General features: G+C 41.5%; 1 long non-coding RNA gene and 1 pseudogene across 2 annotated transcripts in view; both read right to left on the reverse strand.

Annotated features, from left to right (window-relative positions):
* LOC134737124 (uncharacterized) overlaps positions 1–11318 on the reverse strand; it is a 59858-nt gene extending 48540 nt beyond the window's left edge. Inside the window, exons 1-3 of one of the 2 annotated variants that reach the window (XR_010121716.1) lie at positions 11089–11318; positions 7625–7681; positions 4839–4928 (exon numbers count right to left, since the gene is read on the reverse strand). This is a non-coding gene — a long non-coding RNA (uncharacterized lncRNA). The remainder of the gene's footprint in view (positions 1–4838; positions 4929–7624; positions 7682–11088) is intronic. The other variant, XR_010121715.1, reaches the window with a different exon arrangement.
* A 1488-nt stretch (positions 11319–12806) lies between these two features.
* LOC129486637 (small ribosomal subunit protein uS5-like) lies at positions 12807–13551 on the reverse strand (annotated as a pseudogene).
* Positions 13552–26068: the final 12517 nt, after the last annotated feature.

The raw sequence follows: 26068 nt of genomic DNA on the forward strand, positions 1-26068 counted from the left end.
AAAAAAAAACAAGAGTAGAGAAAATGCAGAATCAATCACTATAATTATAAAAATCTAAAATGTTATAGATTTCCTATTTTATCAAATTTTTCCGCTGAAGAGAATATGTCAATATTTTGTATGCAATCAGAGAAATAACAGGTGCTCAGTTGTTGAAAAGACATAACTGCAAATCAAGCCCACCATCACACACTCAGATTACTGATAATGTAGATGTTGTCATCCTCATTTTCAGTTTTCGAAAGCACTTATTTATCATTCACTTACATAGAAGGGAAACTCTCTTCCCTTCTATAGGTCAAGCAATATAGATTATATACGTATTCATTCATTTAACAAATACAGCAGTAAGTTTGGCAAACTACTGTATTATATGCCAGGCACTGGGCTCAGAACTCGAAATACAACTCTGAATAAAACAGACATGGTCCCTGCCTATATGAAGCTTTGGGAGGGACAAATAACTAAACAGATCATTACAATAGAGAGTAAGAAGATATTAGGAATTAATGTAATCTCAACTATGGTGACTACTAGGAAGGGGAATATAGTGTGCTATGAGAGAATATAAGTGGAGTCTAAATTTGAATGTTTATCGTACCAGAAACCTCAATGAAATACTTAATGTTGTTAGAATATCCATATGATCCCTCAAATTTCCCAGACATTCTTCCAAATAGGCAGTCATGTGATTAGTTTGGGCCAATGGGCTGGGTGGAGAAGTGTATCATTTCTAGGAGGAAGCATTTTTTTTTTCTTTTTTCTTTTCTTTTTTTTTTTTTTTGAGACAGAATCTCACTCTGTCGCCCAGGCTGGACTGCAGTGGTACAATCTTGGCTCACTGCAACCTCTGCCTCCTGGGTTCAAGTGATTCTCCTGCCTCAGCATCCCAAGTAGCTGGGACTACAGGCACACACCACTATGCCCAGCTAATTTTTGTATTTTTTTGTAGAGACAGAGTTTCACCATGTTGGCCAGGCTGGTCTCGAACTCCTGACCTCAAGTGATCCACCTGCCTCGGCCTCCCAAAATGCTGGGATTACATGTGTGAGCCACTGCACCTGGCCAAGGAGGAAGCATTTAAGAGACAGAGCTATTCTCTAGCTCTTTCCACTCCAGCCACTACAGTCATGGAGGCCATGTATTCAGATGAAGTTTCAAAAGATGGAGACAGCCTAGATTGCTAGGTCACAACAAGGACAGGTACCCTGGAAAGTTGCTGACATTCATCGAATGTCCTGTGAGCAAGAGATGAACTTTGTTGTGCTAAACCACTGAGATTTGGAAGTTATTACCATGACATGGCCTATTCTTCCTTGCCCATATTCTCAAAGGAGTCACATTCGCTCTTATGACATCTCTCCATTTTGCCAATGGAGAAATAAGACAGAAACATTTAGTGAGTTGCCTAAAATTAGTCAGTACTGAAATAGAATATCCTGCCTTCCAGGTGAGAGCTGTAGTTAAAAGATCAGTATTCTTCAAAACCAGATTGAGACATACTAACTTTAAAATCAATTTAAGTCACAATTAGGAATTTTTATTTTATTTATTTATGTTTGTTATTCAGTAGGGGTTTTGTGGATATTTTTATTATTATTTTAGGTTCAGGGGGGTACATGTGCAGGTCTGTTACTTGGTTGTATTATGTAATGCTGAGGCTTGGGCTTCTAGTGAACTCATCACTTGAATAGCGAACACAGTACCCAATAGGTCATTTTTCAGCCTTATACCTTCCTCCCCCATTTTGGAGTCCCCAGTGTCTATTATTTCCATCTTTGTGCCCATGTGTACCTATCATTTAGCTTCCACTTAAAGGGAGAATGAGTAGTTCTTAATTGTCTACTTCTGAGTTACTTCACTTAGGATAATAACCTCCAGCTCTACCCACGTTGATGTAAGGGACATGATTTCATTCTTTTTTATGGCTGCACAGTATTCCATGGTATATGTGTACCACATTTTCTTTATCCAAACAACTGTTGATGGGCACTTAAGTTGATTTCATGACTTTGCTATTATGAATAGTGCTGTGATAAACATACAAGTGCAGGTATCTTTTTGATAAAATAATTTATTTTCTTTTGGGTAGATACCCAGTAGTGGGACTGCTGGGTTAAACGGTAATTCTATTTTTAGTTCTTTGAGAAATCTCCATAGTGTTTTCCACAGTGGTTGAACTAACTTACATTCCCACCAACAGTGTGTAACCATTCCCTTTTCTCCGAATCCTCACTAACATCTGTTATTTTTTACTTTTTAATCATAGCCATTCAGGTCAGGCGCAGTGGCTCATGCCTGTAATCCCAGCACTTTGGGAGACCGAAGCAGGTGAATCACTTGAGTTCAGGAGTTTGAAACCAGCCTGGCCAACATGGTGAAACTCGTTCTCTACTAAAAATACAAAAATTAGGGTGGGCATGTTGGCACACACCTGTAATCCCAGCTACTCGGGAAGCTGAGGCAGGAGAATCACTTGAACCCAGGAGGTGGAGGTTGCAGTGAGCCAAGATTGTGCCGCTGCCCTCCAGCCTGGGAGACAGAGTGAGACTCTGTCTCAAAACAACAACAACAACAAAACCCATAGCCGTTCGGTATGGTATGAGATGGTGTCTCATTTTGGTTTTAATTTGCATCCCTTTGATGATTAGTGATATTGAGGATTTTTTCATGTGTTTGCTGGCTGCTTGTATGCCTTCTTTTAAGGAATGTCTGTTCACGTCCTTTGCCAACTTTATAATGGAGTTTTTTTTTTTTTTCTTGTTGATTTGTTTAAGTTCACCATCAGGAGTTTTTAAAAGATAAATTAGGACACACTAACCTAGGGTAAAAAATACCAGAGTACATATCATTAAGTGTTTTGTTTTAGGAAACTTTTGTTAAAAACATATATACATACAAACATTTTATTACATTATACATACATACACATATGTCTGCATCAGAGACCTGTCATGTAAAATGTATTTCTTACTGTGTCATAGACAAATAGTTTGAAAAATATTAATTAGACTGCACAATAATTGTTTAATGAGAGGCATTTGGATAAAGCAATATAAGAATATTAATGAAGTGGCTGGGCGCAGTAGCTCAAGTCTGTAATCTCAGCATTTTGGGAGGCCGAGGCGGGAGGATCACTTAAGGGCAGGAGTTTGAGACCAGCCTGGCCAACATGGCGAAACCCTCTCTCTACTAAAAATACAAAAATTAGCCTGGCATGGTGGTAGGTGCCTGTAGTTCCAGCTACTCAGGAGCCTGAGGCAGGAGAATCGCTTGAACCCAGGAGATGGAGGTTGCAGTGAGCTAAGATCATGCCCCTACACTCCAGCCTGGGAGACAAAGTGAGCCTCTGTCCCAGAAAAAAAGAAAAAGAAAAGAAAAGAGTATTTATGAAGTGAATGCATTGTTTTTATACCATTTAATCAGAAGCTTTGTTATCAGGGAAAACATAGTACAGCATAATTATAGAGTCATTCTAAGATGTCACAAAAAAGAAATGTTATTACATAATTAAAGTTAAATGTTTAAAATTAAAGTTAAATGTCTCATAATTAATATTAAATGTAAGAAAATGTTAAGTGGCCAGGCATGGTGGCTCACGCCTGTAATCCCAGCACTTTTGGAGGCCAAGGCAAGTGAATTGCCTGAGCTCAGGAGTTCGAGACCAGCCTGAGCAACATGGCGAAACCCTCTCTTTATTATTTTTTAAAGCAAATACATATATATATTGATTTATAAGAAAACATTAAATGAATCATTGGCAGCAGGAAAACAAAAGTTAGGATTTGGATTCACTCATTCATCCATTCATTCATCCAAAAATATTTACTGAGCACCTGCCAGGTGCCAAATACTGAGCCAGGGTCTGAGAAAATGGCTATGTATAAAACAGAAATGTTTTCTGCCCTTATGGAGCTTATATTCTAAGCAAGGAAGACAGACATTAGATTTTTTTAAATACACATTTAGTTATTGAGCTATGATTGCAGTGAGCGCTAAGGAAGAAAAGAAGACCACGAACGCAGCAGTGTGCTAGTAAATGATTAACAACCTGAGCTCCAAAAAAAAAACTTTTTGTATATCTAGATACATGTGTTTGTTATAAATTTTACTGACATAAAGGATATATAGCACACAATTTTAAAATAACAATAAAACATACAATACTCTATTTTAAATTCAATGCACACAATTGATTCTCATGGAATGTTTTCACAGACTTTTTATGAATTCTTTTATATGGTTGTAGCCAATATATGGTTGCAACTAAGGAAAGATTTAGTTCTAACATAAGTGTTGGTGGATATTTTCATTTATGTTAAACAGTAAGATGAAAGTGAAACAATACTTCTGTCACAACTTGACTCAATTGTCAATTAAGTGAGTGACTGCAGAATCAGATTAATAGCTTCAAATACTTGAAGGATATTTTCTCAATTTCTCAATTTTTGTGCTAGTCACAAAGGAACTGTTTTAGGCATGAAACACTTTTAGTTTAATCTGCAAACATATATACAAATAATTACAATGTAATGTTTTAAAAAGTAATTTAAACATTACATATAATTTTTTAGTGAGATGCAAGTTCGTCTTAACTACTGCAGGGAATCCTTTTAGTGATTCATGGTAAGTGAATCACTAAAGAAGAGAAGAAAACTTCTCTTCTGAATTGTGTCTTGGGCTGGGCAACGGTGGCTCATGCCTGTAATCTGAGCAGTTGGGGAGGCCAAGGTGGGCAGATCACCTGAGGTCAGGAATTCAAGACCAGCCTGGCCAAAATGGTGAAACTTCATCTCTACTAAAAATACAGAAAATTAGCTGGGCGCGGTGGCGGGTACCTGTAATACCAGTTACTCTGGAGGCTGAGGCAGGAGAATCCAGGGAGGTGGAGATTGCAGTGAGCCAAGATCACGCCATTGCACTCCAGCCTGGGCAACAAGAGGAAAACTCTGTCTCAAAATAAATAAATAAATAAATAATAAATTGTATCTCCTAAAAATTTATATGTTGAAGCCCTAACCAACCCCTAATATGTATGGTTGTATTTGGATTTAAGAAATAATTAAGGTTAAATGAGATCATAAGAGTGGAGCCCTAATTTGATAGGAGAAACCAGAGGGCTCGCTCGATCTCTCTCCACCATGCTAGAAAATTGAGAAGGCAGCTGTCTGCAAGCCAGGAAGAGAGCCCACCCCAGGACCCAAATCAGCCAACACCCTGATCTGGACTTCTCAGACCCCAGAACTGTGAGAAATAGGTTTCTATTATTTAAGCCCCCCAGTCTATGGTATTTTGTTACAGCAGCTGAGGCTGACTAATCCAGAGGGATTCTATGCTATCTATATTTCTAGATGTGACACATAGAAGTACCTGGCACAGAGAAGGGACTCACAAAGAGGACCTTGAAATAAGTGAGGAAATGTACATTGTGTCTGTCCTTCGTGTTTAAGATCCTCAGACCCTCAGTCCAGCCTGATTCCCTTCTGTCCATAGCACCAGGAAAAATTATCCTTTTCCACTGTTCACAGGAATCTATCTCACCTAGCAAATAACTCAGGACAAATGTTTAAGAGGCTTTCTGTCCTCACTTATTCATTAATCTCCCATCAGCCAGATTCACTGTTTCTTGATCCATACCTTCTCTAACACAGCTATATCCCATCCAGCGGTGTGCTGGTAAATGTTTAGCAACCAGCTCTTAGGGCAGTGGCGTGGGAGAGAGACCTGACTGGTAGGTAGCACTTGCCAGTTTCAGTGGCACAGATACACTTTCATGAGGGCTGATTTCAAGCTACTAGTGTGACTTCATTAAATGCATATTCCAGAAGAGATGAACATAATAGACTCTCAAAACCCTACTTTAGCTCACCATTGATTTTCATCTTATCAATAGACAGTGGTTACCAGCATGATCTTGAAGTTGGACAAAGCTGAAATCTAGTCCCAACTCTACTACTGTGTGATGCTGGGCAACTTGTTTAACGTCTCCAAGCTTCCATTTCCTTATTCATGAACTGGAGATGATAATAGCAACCTTAGTTCATAAGTATTAAATGAGAGAAGGCATATCAAGTGCTTACCACGGTGGCTAGCACATAGTAGGTGCTTAAGAAATATTAGCTACTTCATGTTTAGAAGGCAGATTTAAAAAAAAGAGCTATTAACTACTATCATCATCATCATCATCATCATCTTTATTAACCCCTACCCTCTGAAGTCACCAGCACTTACTCAGATCCATAGATATCACCTGCTCATCTGCATGCTTGGTAGGGGTCACAGGCATCCATACTTCATCTGGTTTATTGTATAAACATTTGCATAAACATTAGCACCCAAAAATCCTGTTATATTTTTGTTACTCAACTTTAAACTAGTAGGACATAGGTCTGGAATATTTGCCACTGACCATGAATGAGACTAATTTACTTCCATAACAGGAAGAGAGAAACAGAGCCTGCCATTTGTTAAGTACCTACTTTGTGGCCCACAAGGCCTTGTGCTAGAGATTCTCCCTGTTATCTCAGGTAATCCTCACAACAACTAGGAGATATTAAATCTTCATCTCATTTATACACTTGATCTTAGCCAAAAGGCCGAGAAGCGATTCTTCATCTCATTTATATGGATGAGAAAACTAAAGCTCAAAGAAATTAAGTCACTTGCCTGAGGTCACACAGCTAGTGATACAAACCCAGGACTCTTCTGGCTGATCCCAAAGCCACCCTTGGCAGTGTGCCATGGCACTAACCTCATCAAGAATACCCAAGTGGTGAGATGACAGGCTAAAGCAATTTAAGAATGCACTGGCTGCCTGCCACACTGGCCTGTAGAGAAGGTCTTGGACAATCAAGTTCAGATTAAATTGAAGCATTTTTGACCATTATTCTGGTTAGGTTTGAGTTAGCCTGCATGTAACAGAAATTCAATTGCAGTGTCTTAAGGAAAGATTTTTCCTATGTAACAAGAAGTCCAGAAGGAGGCTCCTTTCACTTTCTGATCATCCATTTTTTGTGTATGGCTTTCTTCTTCATGGTCATAGACAGCTACCCCATCTCCAGGTATTACATCAATGTTCCAGGCAGAAAGAAGGAAAAAGACACCTATCTCTAAATATGCTTTTTTTTCATAAAGTAAATAATCAATCTCCCAGAATTCTCATCTTGTGGATTTTGCTTATATCTCATGGGCTGGAACTAGGTCACAAAGCTGCTCCTAGTTGCAGGGGACCCAGGGAATTATGTCTCCTTAACTGGACATTCTAATTCCCTAAGCACAATTGGGACTCTGTCACAAAGGGAAATGGAGACCACATACAGGAAAAGCAAGCAACAGGACCTACCCTTGCATAGATACTCAGAGAAGCCTGGAGTTTTTCAAGGTTCAAAGGAGCATAGAATCATAGGATGAAAATGGAACTTTGTGATCATTGGTCTGGTCCAATTTCTTGCCTAATGAAGGAATTACTTCTTCAATTTCTCTAACAATGATCACCCAGCTTCTGCTGAATACAGATAAAGTAGCAATGTCTGGATGCTTGACTATTATATGCAGGAGAATAGGATTTAGGGTCAAAGTGTTAGGGTCACATTTTTCTGTTGTGTCAATGGGGACAAGTCCATACCTTTTGTCATGTGTCTCCTCTGCATCTTTCAGATTTTTATCCTTACTCAATTCATTGCTAAAAAAATTCCAAAATTTTTTTTTAATTGTTTGTCCCATAAAACTATATTATTAATACTAACATTGATGTGTTTTTGGTTTTTTTTCTGAGACAAGGCCTTGCTCTGTCACTCAGGCTGAAGTGCAGTGGTGCAATCACAGCTCACTGCAGCCTTCACCTCCCAGGCTCAAGCAATTCTCCCACATCAGCCTCCCCTGTGGCTGGGGCTACAAGCATGTGCCACCACACCCAACTAATTTTCTTAATTTTTTGGAGATGGGGTCTCACTGTGCTGCCCAGGCTACTCTTGAACTCCTGGGCTCAAGCAATCCTCTCACCTCGGCCTCTCAAAGCGCTGGGATTATAGGTGTGAGCCACTGCACCAGGCTTACTATTGTTATTTTTAAATGAATCAATAAAAATATTTTTTTAAATTTCTCAGATTTAATTTCTATTGTAGTAAATATCAATAGTTATAACCCATGTAAATAAAAGCTCTTTAGGATTCTCAGTAATTTTTTAGGGTAATGGGGTCCTGATGCCTAAAATTTTGTGAACCACTAATCTAATTCAGAATCCAAAGGGGGATTTTGAGAACTAGTAATGCTGGCCTAAGACAGTAAATCTGCTCATTGGATAAGTGACTCTATAACATTAAAATAATAATAAGGATGGTGAAGTCCAGGCTCGGTGGCTCACACCTCTAATCTCAGCACTTTGGGAGGCTGAGGCAGTGGATCACTTGAGGTCAGGAGTTCGAGACCAGCCTGGCCAACATGGTGAAACCCCATCTCTACTATACAAAAATACAAGAATTAGCCAGGATTGGTGACAGCCACCTGTAATCCCAGCTACTTGGGAGGCTGAGGTGGGAGAATCATTTGAACCGGGAGGCAGAGGCTATAGTGAGCCGAGGCTGCAGTCGTGCCACTGCAAGCCTGGGCGACAGCGCAAGACTCCATCTAAAAAAAAAGGAAAAAAAATAATAAGAATGGTGAAAGGATGGTGAAGTAACCAAACCCATGCATTAATTTTGTGCTTAGTAATAAGTTTTATAAACATCAAGAATATCCTCGTGAGTTTGCATTTGAAGGTGTTTGGAATTGTTCAAGAGAAACTGACACATTATAGAAACTAACATCATCCTATGATTACTGAAATTTTCCCTTTTTTTAACTTATTGCAGAATGTGTAACAGAATTTGGTTACATTTATAGACAGTACTTAAATATTTAATATATACTACATTTAGAAATCTGTATATTAATTTAAATGCGTTTAGATTCACAAGAGCTGTTTAAATGCTTACAAAGATTTTGCTTGTTTCAAACCTAACATTTGCACTATTTGAGATACCAGATATATAGTATTTTATCAATTCTAGATGCACATTTCTTCCTCATTTTAGCAAATGTGCAAAATGGATCTGGATATGTCTTACAATCAATATAAGATTGCATTGGTGGCATTTTCCCTTTCTGGTAGTACATAAAATAATGGTGCATCTTACAACTAATGGCAGTTTAGATTTGATGCTATATTATGAAACTCGTAAAAGTAGTTTAAAATGTTTAAGAAAACTCAATAAACTACTTTTATTTTGGGAACTTTAATCTGTTAAATTTATAAATTAATGAAACATGGAATTTTTAATGAAAGCAATTTTTCTTAATTTTTACAAAAATGTATAACATTTATTAATAAAATAACAAGTTGCAACTTTGACTAAGAGGCATAAGAAAAACAAAATTCTCCAATTTATAATTCTAATTAGTTGGACATTCATTAAATGTAAGCAAATATAGGCAGCTATTTCCACGCATAATTTCACCCTCAGATAAAAACTCAAAAGATGTCATAGAATGGCATGCAGAATAGGGGTAACAATCTCCATTGAGAGTTCTTAGTACCAATGGGTTAAGAAACATATTATTGGCCGAGTGCCATGGCTCATGCCTGTAATCCTAGCACTTCGGGAAGCCGAGGTGGGTGGATCACTTGAGGTCAGGAGTTCGAGCCCAGCCTGGCCAACATGGTGAAACCTCGTCTCTACTAAAAATACAAAAATTAGCTGGGTGTGGTGGCGCACACTTGTAATCCCAGCTACTAGAGAGGCTGAGGTGGGAGGATCACTTGAACCCAGGAGGTAGAGGTTGCAGTGAGCTGAGATCATGCCACTATACTCCAGCCTGGGCGACAGAGGAAGAATCCATCTCAAAAATAATAATAGTAATAATAATAATAAATTAGCTGCATGTGGTAAGGCACGCCTGTAATCTCAGCTACTCAGGGGGCTGAGGCAGAAGGATCACTTGAGCCCAGAAGTTCAAGTGAGCTATGATTGTGCCATTGCACTCCAGTCTGGGCAACAGAGCCAGCCTCTGTCTCTAAAAAAATAAAAAATAAAAAAATAAAATATATATATATATATATATTTGTCTGTATATGCCTGAATGCCTTAAATATTTTAGTAGCAAACAATTTACCTTTCTCAATGATAAATTTTGAAGTTAATCAATAGGTTAATTGTGATTGGCCTTACACAAATTTTTAAACTTTTTTTCCACAACAAAAATGTTATATGCAAGGAGTCCAACTGCCCTGGATAATATGTGGTGAGTTTAGAAAGGTTATCCTAGGAGAACACTCATTGTAAGCACTACAAAGACAGAAGAAAATCACCTTACTAGAGAAAATTTTCTGACTGTAATGATATTACCTACGAAAGCAAGAAGCAAGCCAATGAGAACACCTTGGTGTGAGCCCCTTGGCTTGCCCGTAGTTAATAATATTACTGGGGCCAGGTGCAGTGGCTTATACCTGTAATCCCAGCACTTTGTGAGGCTGAGGTGGGTGGATTACCTGAGGTCAGGAGTTTGAGAACAGCCTGATCAACATGGTGAAATCCTGTCTCTACTAAAAATACAAAATTAGCCAGGCGTGGTGGTGCATGCCTGTAATCCCAGCTACTTCGAAGGCTGAGGCAGGAGAATTGCTTGAACCCAGGAGATGGAAGTTGCGGTGAGCCAAGATCACGCCATTGCACTCCAGCCTGGGCAACAAGAGCCAAACTCTGTCTCAAAAATAATAATAATAATAATATTACCTGTCATTCAGGTGATCAAGCTTGAATCCTTCTCTGTTCTCATATCCAATCAACAACCAAACTTTGGTTCTTTCTTTCACAGAGCTCATCTCTACCCTTCCCATCCCATTCTCACAGCCACCATCACACAATCCAGCCTTTATTCCTTCCCATGAAATGCCTTCTAATTATGGAAACATTTAAAAGTTCAAAATCTAAGTGTGACAGGCATCTCTCTCTTGATTATTACAAAATTTAATTTAAATAAAAGGTTTGTTTTGCTTTTTTAAGGCGGTATCTATTTTGTCTTCAGCAGCTCCCTAAAGAACTAATACAGTACCTTTATGTGGAAATACTATCTTAAGAGTTCTGCAGTTCTCTTTGCAATGCCCAATCTTTGGTCTCCTGCTGGAACACCAGTCCTTCCAATGTCCATCCGCTGTCCCTTCTAAAGCGTCAGAGCAGACTCAGGCTGCCCTCACAGTTGCTCTCAGAATGACCAGCTCAGCCTCTCCAGCCAGGGTCAGAATACCCCAACAAGACCTGCACAGCCAATCAGTTGTTTCTTCTGGCTCCCTTTCAGTCCCAATCCTCAGTCTGTTTGAAGAACTGAAAGTTAAATTTGAGCCAAAGAAATAGCTAGAAGGTGACAACAGCTAAGTCCCCAAGGCTTTAAATAGAGTAAGACGTGTAAGGAGAAGCCTCCCTGGAGGCGCCTACCCAATGAAAGGGATCTCTCAGGAAAATCACTCTCTGTGCATCACTCATGCATGCACTGGAGTCAAAGGCCAGGGCGCAGCCAATTTAAGAAAAGGCTGGAGGCAGCAGTGTCTGGCTTTGCTAGGAGACAGATTACTGTCGTTATAATGCACAGGAAACTTTCCATTTGTTAAGCCAGAGAGAAAGATATTTCACACAAAAAATAAGAGGAATGTATCTATTGGTCAATTATTTCATCTTACTCCAGGAATTACTGAATTTCAGATAAACGATTCTTCATCACAGAAGATACTAGTTGCCAAAGAGTCCTCTAAAGACAAGGCCAGGCAGGCCCTTAAATGTATGAAATACAAATGTATAAAATGAAGTTAACAGGCGAGTGCACTCCCACCTAAAGACATTCAGATTTTAAAATATTTGAAAACATTGATCTGGTCATACAAAACCAAAACACAGCTGTATGCAAATCTGGCACACAGATGCTGGCTTTCCTCTCTGGCTCTCAGGTTAAGCAAAGAGATTATTAAAATAATCAAAGATCTGGAAATGTTTTTGTTTTTTTCTTAACTGCGTGGTTGAATTTTAGACAGCACGGGTTGACTCCCTGCTATGAAAGATGAAGTGATTACACTCTTAACAATTTCTCCTACCTACACATTTTTCTCCATTTCTCTTCTCATTAATTATAATGTATTTTACTTTGCCAGGTTATAAGCCATCACATCATGTTCTGTAATTATGATACCCCTAGTTACTTAGTTTTTGTTCTATTTTAAAAAGCGTCTAGTCCTCATTTCCAGTTCTTTTACCACTCCTACATCCTTGATTTTGATTCATTTCTTTGGCTGGATTTCAATGTCCAAAGGTTTTGTTCATGAAAGGCTTACTTCTTTTTTTTTTTTTTTTTTTTTTTTTTGAGAAGGAGTCTCGCTCTGTCACCCAGGCTGGAGTGCAGTGGCGCGATCTTGGCTCACTGCAGGCTCCACCCCCCGGGGTTCACGCCATTCTCCTGCCTCAGCCTCCCGAATAGCTGGGACTACAGGCGCCCGCCACCTCGCCCGGCTAATTTTTTGTATTTTTAATAGAGACGGGGTTTCACCGTGTTAGCCAGGATGGTCTCGATCTCCTGACCTCGTGATCCACCTGCCTCGGCCTCCCAAAGTGCTGGGATTACAGGCGTAAGCCACCGCGCCCGGCCAAGGCTTACTTCTATATCTTTTACACACTAGATTCTAAGTACTACTTTCCCTCTGTCTTTTCATATTTGAGAAAGCTTGCTGGTTGACTTTATAACTGAACAGTTTCGTTGGACTACACTTTTTTTAACAGGCTTAATTCACTTTATTTTACTTGTATAAAAACCTTATGTTGTAGCCACAGCTGGAGCCTGGGTCCTCTGAACGTAGACTCTGGCATGGGTCTTGACAAGGTGGTCAGTGAATTCCTGATAGGGAGACATGGTGAATACAGTCTCCTTCCAGAGGTCAGGGGTCAGGTAGCTGTAGGTCTTGAAGATGGCATCAAAGGTGGCCTTGGCGAAGTTGCCCAGGGTGGCATTGCAGCCCCCAGCTGAGGTGTGGCAGTCGTGGATACCGGCCATCATCAGCAGCTTCTTAGCTACTGGGGTCGAGGCGATGCCAATGCCCCAGGTGCAGGGATGAGGTGCACCAGCATAGAGCCGCAGCAGCCTGTCACCTTGCAAGGGACGGTGTGGGGCTTGCCGAACTTGTTTCCCCAGTAGCCTCTGCGCACGGGGACAATGGAGAGGTTGGCCAGGATCATGGCCCCTCAGATGGCAGTGGCTACCTCCTCGGAGCACTTAACACCCAGACCGACGTGGCCACTGTAGTCCCCTATGGCCACCAACGCCTTGAACCTGGTGCATTGGCCAGCATGGGTCTGCTTCTTCACCAGCATAATCTTCAAAACCTCATGCTTGAGAGAGGCCCACAGGAAAAAGTCAATGATCTCAGACTCCTCGATGGGCAGGGAGAAGAGATACATCTCCTCCAGGGACTTGATCTTCATGTCCTTGACCAGGCTGGCCCAGCTTGGTGATGGGCATCCATTCTTTGTCCTTGGCCTTGCCTCTACAAGCTCTGCGGCTTCAGCCGCTTCCGCCCCCAATCATGGCAGCAACCCTCGCCGGGGATGCCACTGCCGCAGCCTCCGCAGAAGACTCCGCGGTTCCCCATCCCAGGGCCCCTTCCTCTCTCCGCTGTCCCAGAGCCATCTACCATTTGCAACTTCTGTGTTTTCTCGGAGAAGAAGCGGGCTACACTTTCTTGTCCTCAGAAGTTAGTGGATATTGCTCCATTCCCTTCTGTACCACAAGCCCGGCCCAATTTCCTTCCTTATAGGAATATGTATATTAACATGCACAACATATAAGAATATTTTATATATAATATATACCTTATGAGAATATATATAACATATATGTCTGTTATTATTTTACAGTCTATGACCTCCATGTTGATTGCCTTCCATTTATTTTAATCTCTTTGTCCCTTTTCTCTGCATTTACTGATTATTATTGCTGTTGTTTTTCTTATCTTTTTTTTTTTTTTCCAGAGACAGGGTGGTCTCACTCTGTCACTCAGGCTGGAGTGCAGTGGTGTGATCATAATTCACTGCAACCTCGAAACCCTGAGCTGAAGCAATCCTCCTGCCTCAGCCTCCAGAGTAGCTAGGACTACAGGCATGTGCCACACCCCCAAGCTAATGTTTTGTAGAGGCAGGGTCTCACTATGTTGACCAGGCTGGTCTCAAACTCCTGGGCGGATCACTTGAATGATCCTCCCACCTTGGTCTCCCAAAGTGCTGGGATTACAGGCATGAGCCACCGCGCCTGGCCCTGCATTTGCTGATTATTGTCAGCCACTAATTCTATTTTCAGTCATGTCTATCCTGTTCCCTGCTCTTCCTAAATTATTTATTAGATCTATGGTGGCTGTCTTTGGGGTCTCAATTAGTTTCCTTAGCTCTGAAAATTTCTCCTTTCTTTTCATTCTGTTATTTTATTACCTCATTTCGGGGCCTTAGTTTTCTAGAATAATAGTACCACAAAGTTATCCTATATCTTAAAGCACTTCCAGGGGGTCTTTTCTGTTTGTTTGGAAGAGGTATATTTTCATTATTTTGAAAACTATTTTTCACCTTTAAACACTTGTCTTTTTACACCAGGTTTTGTCTTCTTTCTGTCTTCTTTTCTTCCTCTTTTTATTTTTCTCATTCTTCTTTTCCTTCTCCTTCTTTTTCTTCCTGCTTTAATGTGTTTGCTCACTTGCCTTGCCTTTACTTTTTCCATTCTTCTTTTAAATTACATAGCTCTGGCCGGACTCAGTGGCTCACACCTGTAATCCCAGCACTGTGGGAGGCCGAGGCAGGCGGATCACCTGATGTCCGGAGTTCAAGACCAGCTTGGCCAACATGGTGAAACCCCATCTCTACTAAAACTACAAAAATTAGCTGAGCATGATGACACATGCCTGTAATCCCATCTACTCGGGAGGCTGAGGCAGGAGAACTGCTTACACCCAGGAGGCGGAGGTTGCAGTGAGCTGAGATGGCGCCACTGTACTCCAGCCTGGGTGACAGAATGAGACTCTGTCTCAAAAAAAAAAAAAAAAAAAAAATTACTTAGCTCTGTACTGACTTCTCATTGGGTCTGATATAATGTTTCTACATTAATATTCAGGACCGGTCTGTCTGCCTCATCTGGAGCTATTTAAGTTGTTGGGGTTGCTTTCAATCCACTTATCTTTAGCCTGAGGACATGGTGAGGGTCATGTGAAGGGAGACCCACAGTAGGTCAGGAGGAGCTCTGATTTCTCTTCTGGAGTCCAGTTAAACATCCTGTACCAGTGCCCGCCCGCCGCCCCCCCTCCGACACCCAGCTAGCTGTGGGTATGTCTGTCTTGCTCTTCTAACTCATCACAGAGACCTGGAAAGATGGGAAGCCAGGGAGGCCCTTCCTGCCTCTGTCAGGCCCGGAGGGGTAAGCAGGGTCTGCCACACTTCAGGCTTTTCCTTTACTTTTCCCAGGGCCACCTACTCACTCCTTCCAACTGTTTCTTTCCAAATTGGAAGACATTCATAAAAATTATCAGAGTTCTCAGCATTATTCCTGAGGGGTGGGTGGGAAAAAAAGCTACCCCAACAACGTCACTTTCCTTGGCTCTCACTTTTTGGAGTTTATGGTGTAAAGTTGTTCTCCTTTGTTTTTTCAGTACTTCTGTTTATTTCATTAGATTTAGAGGCAGATGATTTAATCTGACTTTATTTTGCCACTTGCATTCAGAGATTTCTTTGCTTTTTATACTGTCAAATTTTATATATTTATATAATGTAAGGATGTAAAATACCTAGAGAACTATTACCAATACATAACTTTTTTAAAAGCAAACAATCTCCATCCTGTTTATTGCTCTTAAATAAACATTCCTCAAAACTGCTACTGTATGACAGTTAAAGAGCCAGCATAGACCTCAGCCCCCAAACTCCAGACCCTGACAGACCTGTATTCAAGATCCCAACTCTGCCGCTCGCTAGTTGTGGGATAACTGAGCAAGTTACCTAACGCTTAGTTACTTTTAATGGCAAAACCACAATTACTTTTGCACCAACCTAATATTAAAAAGGGGATGATAATAATACCTACCTCATCAGTTGTGAGGATTAAATGAAATAATGCACACTAAATGCTTGCCACGGTGCCTGGCACGGAACCCACCTATTTTCTAGGTTTTGCATGCTGCTTCCCCTTTCCGTGACGCAGGCCATGGAAAAGAAATTTTTTGAATTAAAGGAAATTTAAAGGTTATCTTATCCAAGCCTCTCACATCACAAAAGAAGAATTAAGATCATGAGAAATTGCATCAGATATATTATACCTACTCCTCAATATCCTGACACTGGAATTAGATTCTTGATCAATGGGCATGAACATTCTAATCCTTGTGAAGGGGCATTTCTCATTGTAAATTATTAACTAGGTATCCAATTTATTAAAAACACAACAAAATCATTTCAACAGGACCTGTGACAACAATCTGAGACCTCTGAATCTAGGTCTGGTGTACTTTCCACTAATTGACAGCTTCGCTTACATTATCAAAGGAACTATCTTCAATCCCATGAAGGATTACAAAAATATTTATATAAAGAAGTGTAAAATTTTACAAATAAAGAAATAGGCTGGGCGCAGTGGCTCACGCCTGTAATCTCAGCACTTTGGGGGGCCGAGGCAGGCGGATCACTTGAGGTCAGGAGTTCGAGACCAGCCTGGCCAACATGGTGAAACTCCATCTCTACTAAAAATCCAAAAAGTAGCCAGGCATGGTAGCGTGTGCCTGTAGTCCCAGCTACTCAGGAGGCTGAGGCAAGAGAATCGTTTAAACCTGGGAGACAGAGGTTGCAGCGAGACGAGATTGTGCCACTGCACTCTAGCCTGGACAACAGAGCAAGACTCAGTCTCAAATAAATAAATAAATAAATAGCCAGGTGCAGTGGCTCATTGCCTGTAATCCCAGCAGTTTGGCAGGCTGAGGTGGGAGGACTGCTTGTGCCCGGGAGTTCAAGACCAGCCTGGATAATATAGCGAGACCTTGTCTCTATTAAAAAAAAAAAAAAAAAACCTTAAAAACAAAACTTAGCCGAGCGTGGTGGCACCCCGGCAGAAACACCCTAAGCCCAGGAGGCAGAGGTTGTAGTGAGCAGAGATCATGCCAATGCCTTCCTAGCCTGGGCAACAGAGCAAGCACCCTGCCTCAAAAATAAATAAATAAATAAATTTTTATAAAAAGAAATAAAGAAATGTTATCGGGGTTTTTAAAAACATGTTAAAGTGGATAAGGAGACATATCATTAAATATCCAAACTATTCAAAAGATATAGGACTCTCACAGAGTTACACTAAGCTTGTGAAGGCTTAGCTACTAAAAAGAAGAAAAAGAAATATATATATATAAAAAGATACACTAAGTAGCCGGGCGCGGTGGCTCACGCCTGTAATCCCAGCACTTTGGGAGGCCGAGGAGGGTGGATCACAAGGTCAGCAGATCGAGACCATCCTGGCCAACACAGTGAAACGCCGTCTCTACTAAAAATACAAAAAAATTAGCTGGGCTTGGTGGCTGGCGCCTGTACTCCCAGCTACTCCGGAGGCTGAGGCAGGAGAATGGCATGAACCCAGGAGGTGGAGCTTGCAGTGAGTGAGCCGGAGATTGTGCCACTGCACTACAGCCTGGGGGACAGAGTGAGACTCTGTCTAAAAAAAAAAAAAAAGATACACTAAGCTAATGAAAGTCTTACCTTTGTCCATACCCACTAGTATAAAAGTTTTAATGCAAATTTATAATTCATCATAAGATATGCATTTAAAGGTCACAGTACTAAAAATGTAATGTTGTGATTAGCTCAAAAAACATAACGAATCCTTAGAGGAAAAAAATATTTAATATCTTAGACCACAGTGACTTGCACCATCCTAATAACGTACATTGCCTCCAACCCAGACGTTCTTAGCCTAAAAGGTGTCAGAGAAGGAGTAGCCTTGGAGAATACATTTCACTACATAAAGCTCCTGTGCCACTCCAGCTTCTTTGGTGCACAGCCACCAGGCGCTCTCCTTCGTGCAACCCAACACCCAGACCCTGCCCTCCTCAGCTCACACCCTAAAAATGGCCCCCGGTCATTCAGATTGTATTGTTGTTATTCTTGTCTCACTATTCCAGCCTGAAATATAGATGCCATTAATTCAAATTTTTCTTACTCCTAATGTGGCAACCAGTTAATCAGATAAACAGGTCAGCTTTAAATGGTTAAGAGATAAAGGAAACTAAGGCCAGGCGCGGTGGCTCACCCCTGTAATCCCAACACTTTGGGAGGCCAAGGCAGGTGGATCACCTGAGGTCAGAAGTTCAAGGCCAGCCTGGCCAACATGGGGAAACCTGTCTCTACTAAAAACATAAAAATTAGCTGGGTGTGGTGGTGGGCGCCTGTAATCCCAGCTACTCAGGAGGCTGGGGCAGGAGAATCACTTGAACCCAGGAGGCGGAGGTTGCAGTAAGCCGAGATCACACCATTTGCACTCTAGCCTGGGCGACAAGAGCGAAACTTCATCTAAAAAAAAAAAGAGAGAGATAAAGGAGACTAGAGATACAACATCCCACTCCCTTCCCCTCTCTGGAAATATATATGAGTAAGACTGAAGCTTTCAGAGATGGTGACTTCATCTTTATTGCTTAACCTAAAGAAATGTCTTCAGTGGTTAAAAAAAAAAAAAAAAATTCTTGCTACAGGAGCCAGAAGAAAGCCATGGCATCCCATACTTGTTAGAGGTAACTGAGGGCTGTAGTAGACTACTATAATAAACATGAGCAGGGCATGGTGGCTCACGTCTGTAACCCCAGCACTTTGAGAGGCCATGGTGGGAGGATCCCTTGAGGCCAGGAGTTCAAGACCATTCTGGGCAATATGGTGAGATCTTGTCTCTACAAAATTAAACAATTAGCCAGGTATGGTGGCATGCATCTGTGGTCCCAGATATCGGGAGGCTGAGGTGGGAGGATTGCTTAAGCCTAGGAGGTCGAGGCTGCAGTGATTTGTGACAGCGCCACTGCACTCCAGCCTGGGTGACAAAGTGAGACCCTGTCTCAAAAAAAAAAAAAAAAAAATGAATATAAAGAAATAGAATACATCTGGGTGAAATTTGGAGTACTCCTCAAAGAAGCCCTAAACATATGGCCACTTAGTCCTGGTCTGTCATCAAGCATCTGAAGCCACGGTGGCTCTAGTATTGCAGGAGATGGCCACCCGCAGGCACTCCCTTACCACCTGCTGAGGTTCTGCTGCTCTCAAACGGACCAGAGCAGAGAAGTATCATGTGACTTCATTTCCTTGCTGTGCTAGGACCCCTGACATTTCTGATCATCCTTTTCTCTGGGCCACTTGGACCCAGGCTGGGACTCCACGCTTCTTGGCCCTTCACTTGCTCACAGTCTGTACTCTTCTTCCCCTTCCCCGTCAGGGGTGACAATGCTACAACTGAGCATTGGCCAGGAGACTGGAGAATGCTGCTTCCCTCCAGAGCAGCTCTGACTAAGGTGAGCATTGGCATTGCCTGACAACAGTGACTCGCCTGTGCTCAAAGTACTTTCTAAAGCTCAACAGAGATACCCTATTTAGAAAGTATTGAAATCCACTACATTCTACACTTAACTTAAAAGCTGGCCACTCAAAGCCTCTAGCTTTCTCAGAAATGCTGATTCAACCATAAAATTTCAGAACAACAAATAAGCCAGAAATTTCCATACAGATAGGTTGTTCATTACTTTCATATAAAGTTATGTGACTCTTAAGTGAATTCAAAGGCCAAATCTTTGAAAGTCAAGATCTATAAAATAAACAAAACAGTTAATTATACTTCATCGTTTACACTTAGTTTTTGACAATGTATTTTCAGCATTTGCTGATGATGCATAAGGTTTCTTTTGTTTTCTTCTTCACAATTGAACATGCAGTCAAGCAGCTTAGTCCAACAAGCAGTAATTTGAGACTAAAGAGTCATAACTTTTGGCATGCCAAATTCATACTTCACATATTCCCTTAAGAAATAGAATTCATAGCCAGGCATGGTGGTGTGCACCTGTAGTCCCAGCTACTCAAGAGGCTGAGGTGGGAAGATGCCTTGAGCCCAAGAGGTTGAGGCTGCAGTGAGCCATGATCATGCCACTGCACTCCAGCCTGGGCGACAGAGCAAGACCCTGTCTCAAAAATAAAAATAAATAAAATAAAATAAACAGAACCCAGCTGGGTGTGGTGGCTCACACCTGTAATCCCAACACTTTGGGAGGTCGAGGCAGGAGGGCTGCTTGAGGCCAGGGGTTCAAGAACCAGCCTGGGCAACAAAGCAAGACCTCGTCTCTACAAAAAAAAAAAAAATTAATTAGCTGGGCCCACTGGCAAGTACCTATAGTCCCAGCTACCTGGGAGGCTGAGGCAAAAGGATCCTTTGAGCTCAGGAATTCGAGGTTACAGTGAGTTATGATTGTACCACTGCACTCCAGTCTATGTGACAGAGTGAGACCCTGTCTCAAAAAGAAGAAAGAAGAAGGAGGAGGAGGAGGAGGAGGAGGAGGAGGAGGAGAAGGAGGAGGAGAAGGAGGAGAGCAGAACTGACATGGAACTTCTGGGTTGTGCCCCTTAAATGGATAACATGTCTTTTTATTCTACTTTGCCTTCTCCCATCTTGCTGCCTGGAACTTGGACATGGCAACAAACCATCTAGGACCAAACAGATGAGGCTAATATTTTAGGGACGCTTGAACGGCAGCATGGAAGAGCCAACATATCAGCATTATTTGAGAAATGAATCAGACTATTAAATGAGAAATAAAATTCTTTTTTATTATTTTTAAAACTCTACCCCTGAGTGACAGATTAGAAAAATAACATTCTATCCTGTTTAAATTTTTGTTGTCTTTGTTAAAACAGCTGAAACTTTATCCTAATTGAAGTATCTTGCAATTTCAATGTCACATTTAGAATTCATGTTTTTGTTACTAATTGCTATTTCATTTTCACTAATTGTTACAGCGTATTTAAGGCAAGGAGCAATAACGCATTCAAAGAATTATACAAATTTTTGTACAAAGATAGTAACTTTACTAAAATTGATGGACATTAACATGATGCAGTAGTTGAAAATGGTCATTATATCAGCTAATTAAAAAAGTTCTAACCCAATGAGCAAATCCTTTTCTCAAGGATTTGTGAGTAGGCAGCATTTGTGCAAAATTCATAATTTCATGCAATTTGTGCAAAATTCATAATTTTGTGCAATTTGTGCAAAATTCATAATAAGTAATTTCTTGGGGCTAACTCCTATTAGCAGATGTTACCCAGCTATTCTAAATCTACATTTAACAATCTTTTGAGTTTTAGGCTTTGTTTTTTGTTTGTTTGTTTGTTTTTGTTTTTGTTTTGGTTTTTGAGACAGAGTCTCACTCTGTCACCCAGGCTGGAGTGCAGTGGCTGCGATCTCAGCTCACTGCAACCACCACCTCCCAGGTTCAAGCAATTCTCCTGCCTCAGCTTCCTTAGTAGCTAGGGCTACAGGTGCATGCCACCATTCCCGGTTATTTTTTGTATTTTTAGTAGAGAGGGGGTTTCACCATGTTGCCAAGGCTGGGCTCGAACCCCTGGCCTCAAGTGATCTACCCACTTCAGCCTCCTAAAGTGCTGGGATTACAGGTGTGAGACACCACACCTGGCCTTCAGTTTCAGTTTTAAAGTTAGCTAAGAATAGTCTGTTCATAGAGATATGTTCAAAAGAAATGTTCATAAGAGTTATATTCAAAAAGTTCAAGAAAACTGAAATTATTGTAATTATGAGCTCTTTCAGAAAGTAGATTGCCATTAGATGCAAATTTCCATTCATAAATAACTCAGCTAGAGAACTGAGAAAGTTAGTTTTGAGTCATTCTCTCAGGATTATAAATACAAGGAAGAAGTGAAGAAAAGAAATAATCTTGAAATAAAGAGCACTAGTACCTAGAAGTTTTATGTCATTGTGATGCCCAACATGACCATAATTTATTTTTCTTTTTTTTTCCCCCTTTTTTTTAGACAGAGTCTTGCTCTGTAGCCCAGGTTGGAGTGCAATGGTGCAGTCTCGGCTCACTGCAACTTCACCTTCTGTGTTCAAACAATTCTCCTGCCTCAGCCTCCCGAGTAGCTGGGACAACAGGTGCCCACCACCACGTCCAGCTAAACTTTTGTATTTTTAGCAGAGACAGGGTTTCGTCATGTTGGTCAGGCAGGTTTCAAACTCCTAACCTCAAGTGATCTGACCGCCTTGGCCTCCCTAAGTGCTGGGATTACGGGAGTGAGCCACCACACCCAGCCAATGACCATAATTTCTATTTCTACTATAGCTACCACAAATAAAAGAAGTAGTATTACTAGGAGAGGTGGGCGCAGTTTAATCTCACCACTTTGTAATACCTGTAATCTCACCACTTTGGGAGGCTGAGGTGGGAGGACTGGTTGAGCCAAGGAGTTCGAGACCAGCCTGGGAAACATAGGGACACCCGGTCTCTACAAAAATAAAAAAATTAGTCAGGCATCGTGCCACGCACCTGTGGTCCCAGCTACTTGGGCAGCTGAGATAGGAGGATCACTTGGGCCTGGGAGGTTGAGGCTGCTGTGAGCCATGATTGCACCACTGCACTCCAGCCTGGGTGACAGAAGGAGGCCCTCTCTCAAAAAAAACAAAATAATAAAAAAGGAAAAGAAAAAAAGAAAATGTATTTCCAGCCCTTATAATTTTCTTTGTTGTTGTTGCTTTGAGACAGGATTTCATTCTCTCACTCTATCAGGCTGGAGTGCAGTGGCGCCATCACAGCTCACTGCAGCCTTGACCTCCACGGGCTCAAGTGATCCTCCCATAGCAGCCTCCCAAGTAGCAGGTACTACAGGCATGCACCACCTTATCCAGCTAATTTTTTTGTATTTTGTAGAGACAGGGTTTCACCCTGTTGTCCAGGCTGATCTTGAACTCCTGAGCTCAAGTCATCTGCCCACCTCAGCCTCCCAAAGTGCTGGGATTACAGGTGTGAGCCACCTTGCCCAGCCTACTGCTTATAATTCTCTTTGGGCTACCAAAGTAGGGTAAGAGTGGTAAGAATACAGGGTCCCTAAATGTTGCTGGAGGGGAGAGAAATCACGTCTTAGAGAACATTCAGGGAACATCTGGGAGAAGCTACGAGAACATTCAGTTTTACAAATCATGAATAAGTCCTAAATTAATGACAGTAATCTCATTTCAAAGTGAGGATTAGTAGTAATGAATTAACTTTTCTCAGTTTCTCTATTTTCACTAATAGGACAGTGATCACCAGGTCACTTAGTCACAAAGCATTACACACCCATGATTCTTCCCTCCACTTTATCCCACGTCTGTCACTACTTATTGCCATTCATTGTCAGCCTTTCTCTTCATTCCCACCACCACTGAATGAATGTAGGTACTTGGGGTACCTCACATCTCAGACCACTGAGATAGCCTTCTTTGCACCCACTTTCCAATACCACATTCACTAATTCATTCATTCAATACATATTTACATGAATAGGCACTGCAGTAAGTGCTGTGAGTACCATATTACACAAGTCAGACACCCTTCCTGCCCCAGTGGAGCATATGTTCTAGCAAGGGATGCTGGCAAACTAGTTTTATTACATACTTGTCCTCAGAGACTATAGAATAGCCCTGGATCTTATCCTATGTTATTAACTGAAGTGTATCCTCCCACCCACAAATTCATATTTTGAAGTCCTAACCCCCCAATGTGACTGTATTTAGAGATACAGTCTTTAAGCTTAAATTAGTTCATAAGGGTGGGTCCCTAATCTGACACCACTGATGTCCTCACAGGAAGAGGAAGAGACCCCAGGGACCTCTCTGTCTCTCTTTCTCTCCAAGGACACACAGAGGAAAGGCCATGTGAGGACATGGCAAGAAGGCAGCCATCTGCAAGCCAAGGAGAGAGGCCAGGAGAAACTAATCCTGGAAGCATCTTGATCTTGGACTTCCAGCTTCCAGAACTGTGAGAAAATCAATGTCTGCTGTTTAAACCACTCAGTCTGTGGTATGCTGTTACGGCAGCCTGAATTAATACATCCTGTCACTCTTGTTCACACCAGACTTAGGCACTATTCTCTGTTACCATCCCTCAGCTCCTGGTAAGTAAAATTCTCCAAAGGCAGGCTTTTTCTTCTTCTTTCTTCTTCCCCTTCTCCTTCTTCCTCTTTTTATTTATTTTTTTTTTTTTGAGAAAGGGTCTGACTCTGTCACCCAGCTGGAGTGCAGTGAGTGGCACAATCTTGGCTCACTGATGCCTTGACTGTCCAGACTAAAGCAATTCTACCACCTCAGCTTCCCAAGTAAGCTGGGACCACAGGTGCACGACACTACTATACCCGACTTTTTTATTTTTTGTAGAGGCGAGGTTTCGCCCATGTTGCCTAGGCTGGTCCCAAACTCCTGGGCTTAAGCGATCCTCCCGCCTCAGCCTCCCAAATGTGCTGGGATTCCAGGCATGAGCCACTGTATCAACTTTTTTTTTTTTTTTTTTTTTTGGAGACAGGGCCTCACCCCATAGCCCAGGCTAGAGTGCAGTGGTGCGATCTCAGCTCACTGCAGCCTTGATTTCCCAGGGGCTCAGGTGATCCTCCCACCTCTGCCTCCCCAGTAGTTAGGACTACAGGTGCACACCACCACACCTGGCTAATTTTTTGTATTTTTTGTAAAGACAGAGTCTCCCTATGTTGCCCAGGCCAGTCTCGAACTCCCAGGTTCAAGTGATCCGCCCTCCTTGGCCTCCCAAAGTGTTGGGATTACAGGTGTAAGCCACCACATCCCATCAATATGGAGTGTTCTTATTTTAGTTGTAGACAAAGTACACACTACCTGCACTTGGGGAAGCCAAGGAAGGAGAATTGCTCGAGGCCAGGAGTTTGAGACCAGCCTGGGAAACATAGCAAGACTTCATCTCTACAAAAAATTTTAAAAATTAGCCAGTCCTGGTGGTGCACACCTATAGTCCCAGCTACTCAGGAGGCTACAGCAGAAGGATCACTGGAGCTCAGGAGGTCAAGGCTGCAGTGAGCTGTGATGGCACCATTGCACTCCAGCCTAGGTAAGACCCAGAGTGAGACCCTGTCTCTAAAAAAATAGAAAAAGGAAGGAAATGTGAAGTATAAAGGCCGTGGTCCATAGCAATTCTGAAATGCAACTCAGCAAATATTGGAAGTTCTTTGATTAGGTTTCAATGTATGGAAATAATTTTCTGCGGATCTTGGCTCCACCCTCTATGCTCCTGGTTCTGCCTTCTGAGTCTCCCTTCCTTTTTCATGAAAGGTGTAAAGTTTGATGCTCAGTGGTTTTCTTATGCTGCTTCCTGCTAATAGAATTTTGGAAGTCCAATGACTTCTTTTCATTTGCTACTCTTTCTGTCCCTTTCAGTCCAAACTGGCAGTGTTTTTGGTGATACAATTTTCTTAAAAACTTTGTAGGCCTTCTGTGAATTTCATTGGCATTCACTCCATTGGATAAAAGCCATATCCAAAAATCTCATCTAGGTAAGATCTTGTTCTACCTTGGGGTCCTGTTGATTTTGCTGAGAACAATGTCCTTAAACTTCCTAGAAGACCTGTGGTTTCACTGAAAAGGTCCTTGAGGCACACTCTTAGTCTCTTTCAAGGTCTTAGTCTCTTTCAAGGGCCTTGTATATAACTGGATACTGATTCGTTCATCTTTCTGAGATTTTAACAAAAGGCTACATAGTCACACCTCCAAAATTTCCTCTGCCATTCATTTTTCTTTTTTTTTTCCTTTTTTCTTTTTTCTTTTTTTTCAGAGTCTCACTCTGTTGCCCAGGCTGGAGAGCAGTGGTGAAATCATAGCTCATCATAGTAATCTCAACCTCCTGGGCTCAAGAGATCCTCCTGCCTTAGCCTCCCAAGTAACTGTGATTACAGATGCTCACTACCATACCCAGCTAATTTTTATTTTTTGTAGAGATGGAGTCTTG

The sequence above is a fragment of the Symphalangus syndactylus genome, chromosome 7, assembly GCF_028878055.3.
Source record: "Symphalangus syndactylus isolate Jambi chromosome 7, NHGRI_mSymSyn1-v2.1_pri, whole genome shotgun sequence".
Classification (NCBI taxonomy): domain Eukaryota; kingdom Metazoa; phylum Chordata; class Mammalia; order Primates; family Hylobatidae; genus Symphalangus; species Symphalangus syndactylus.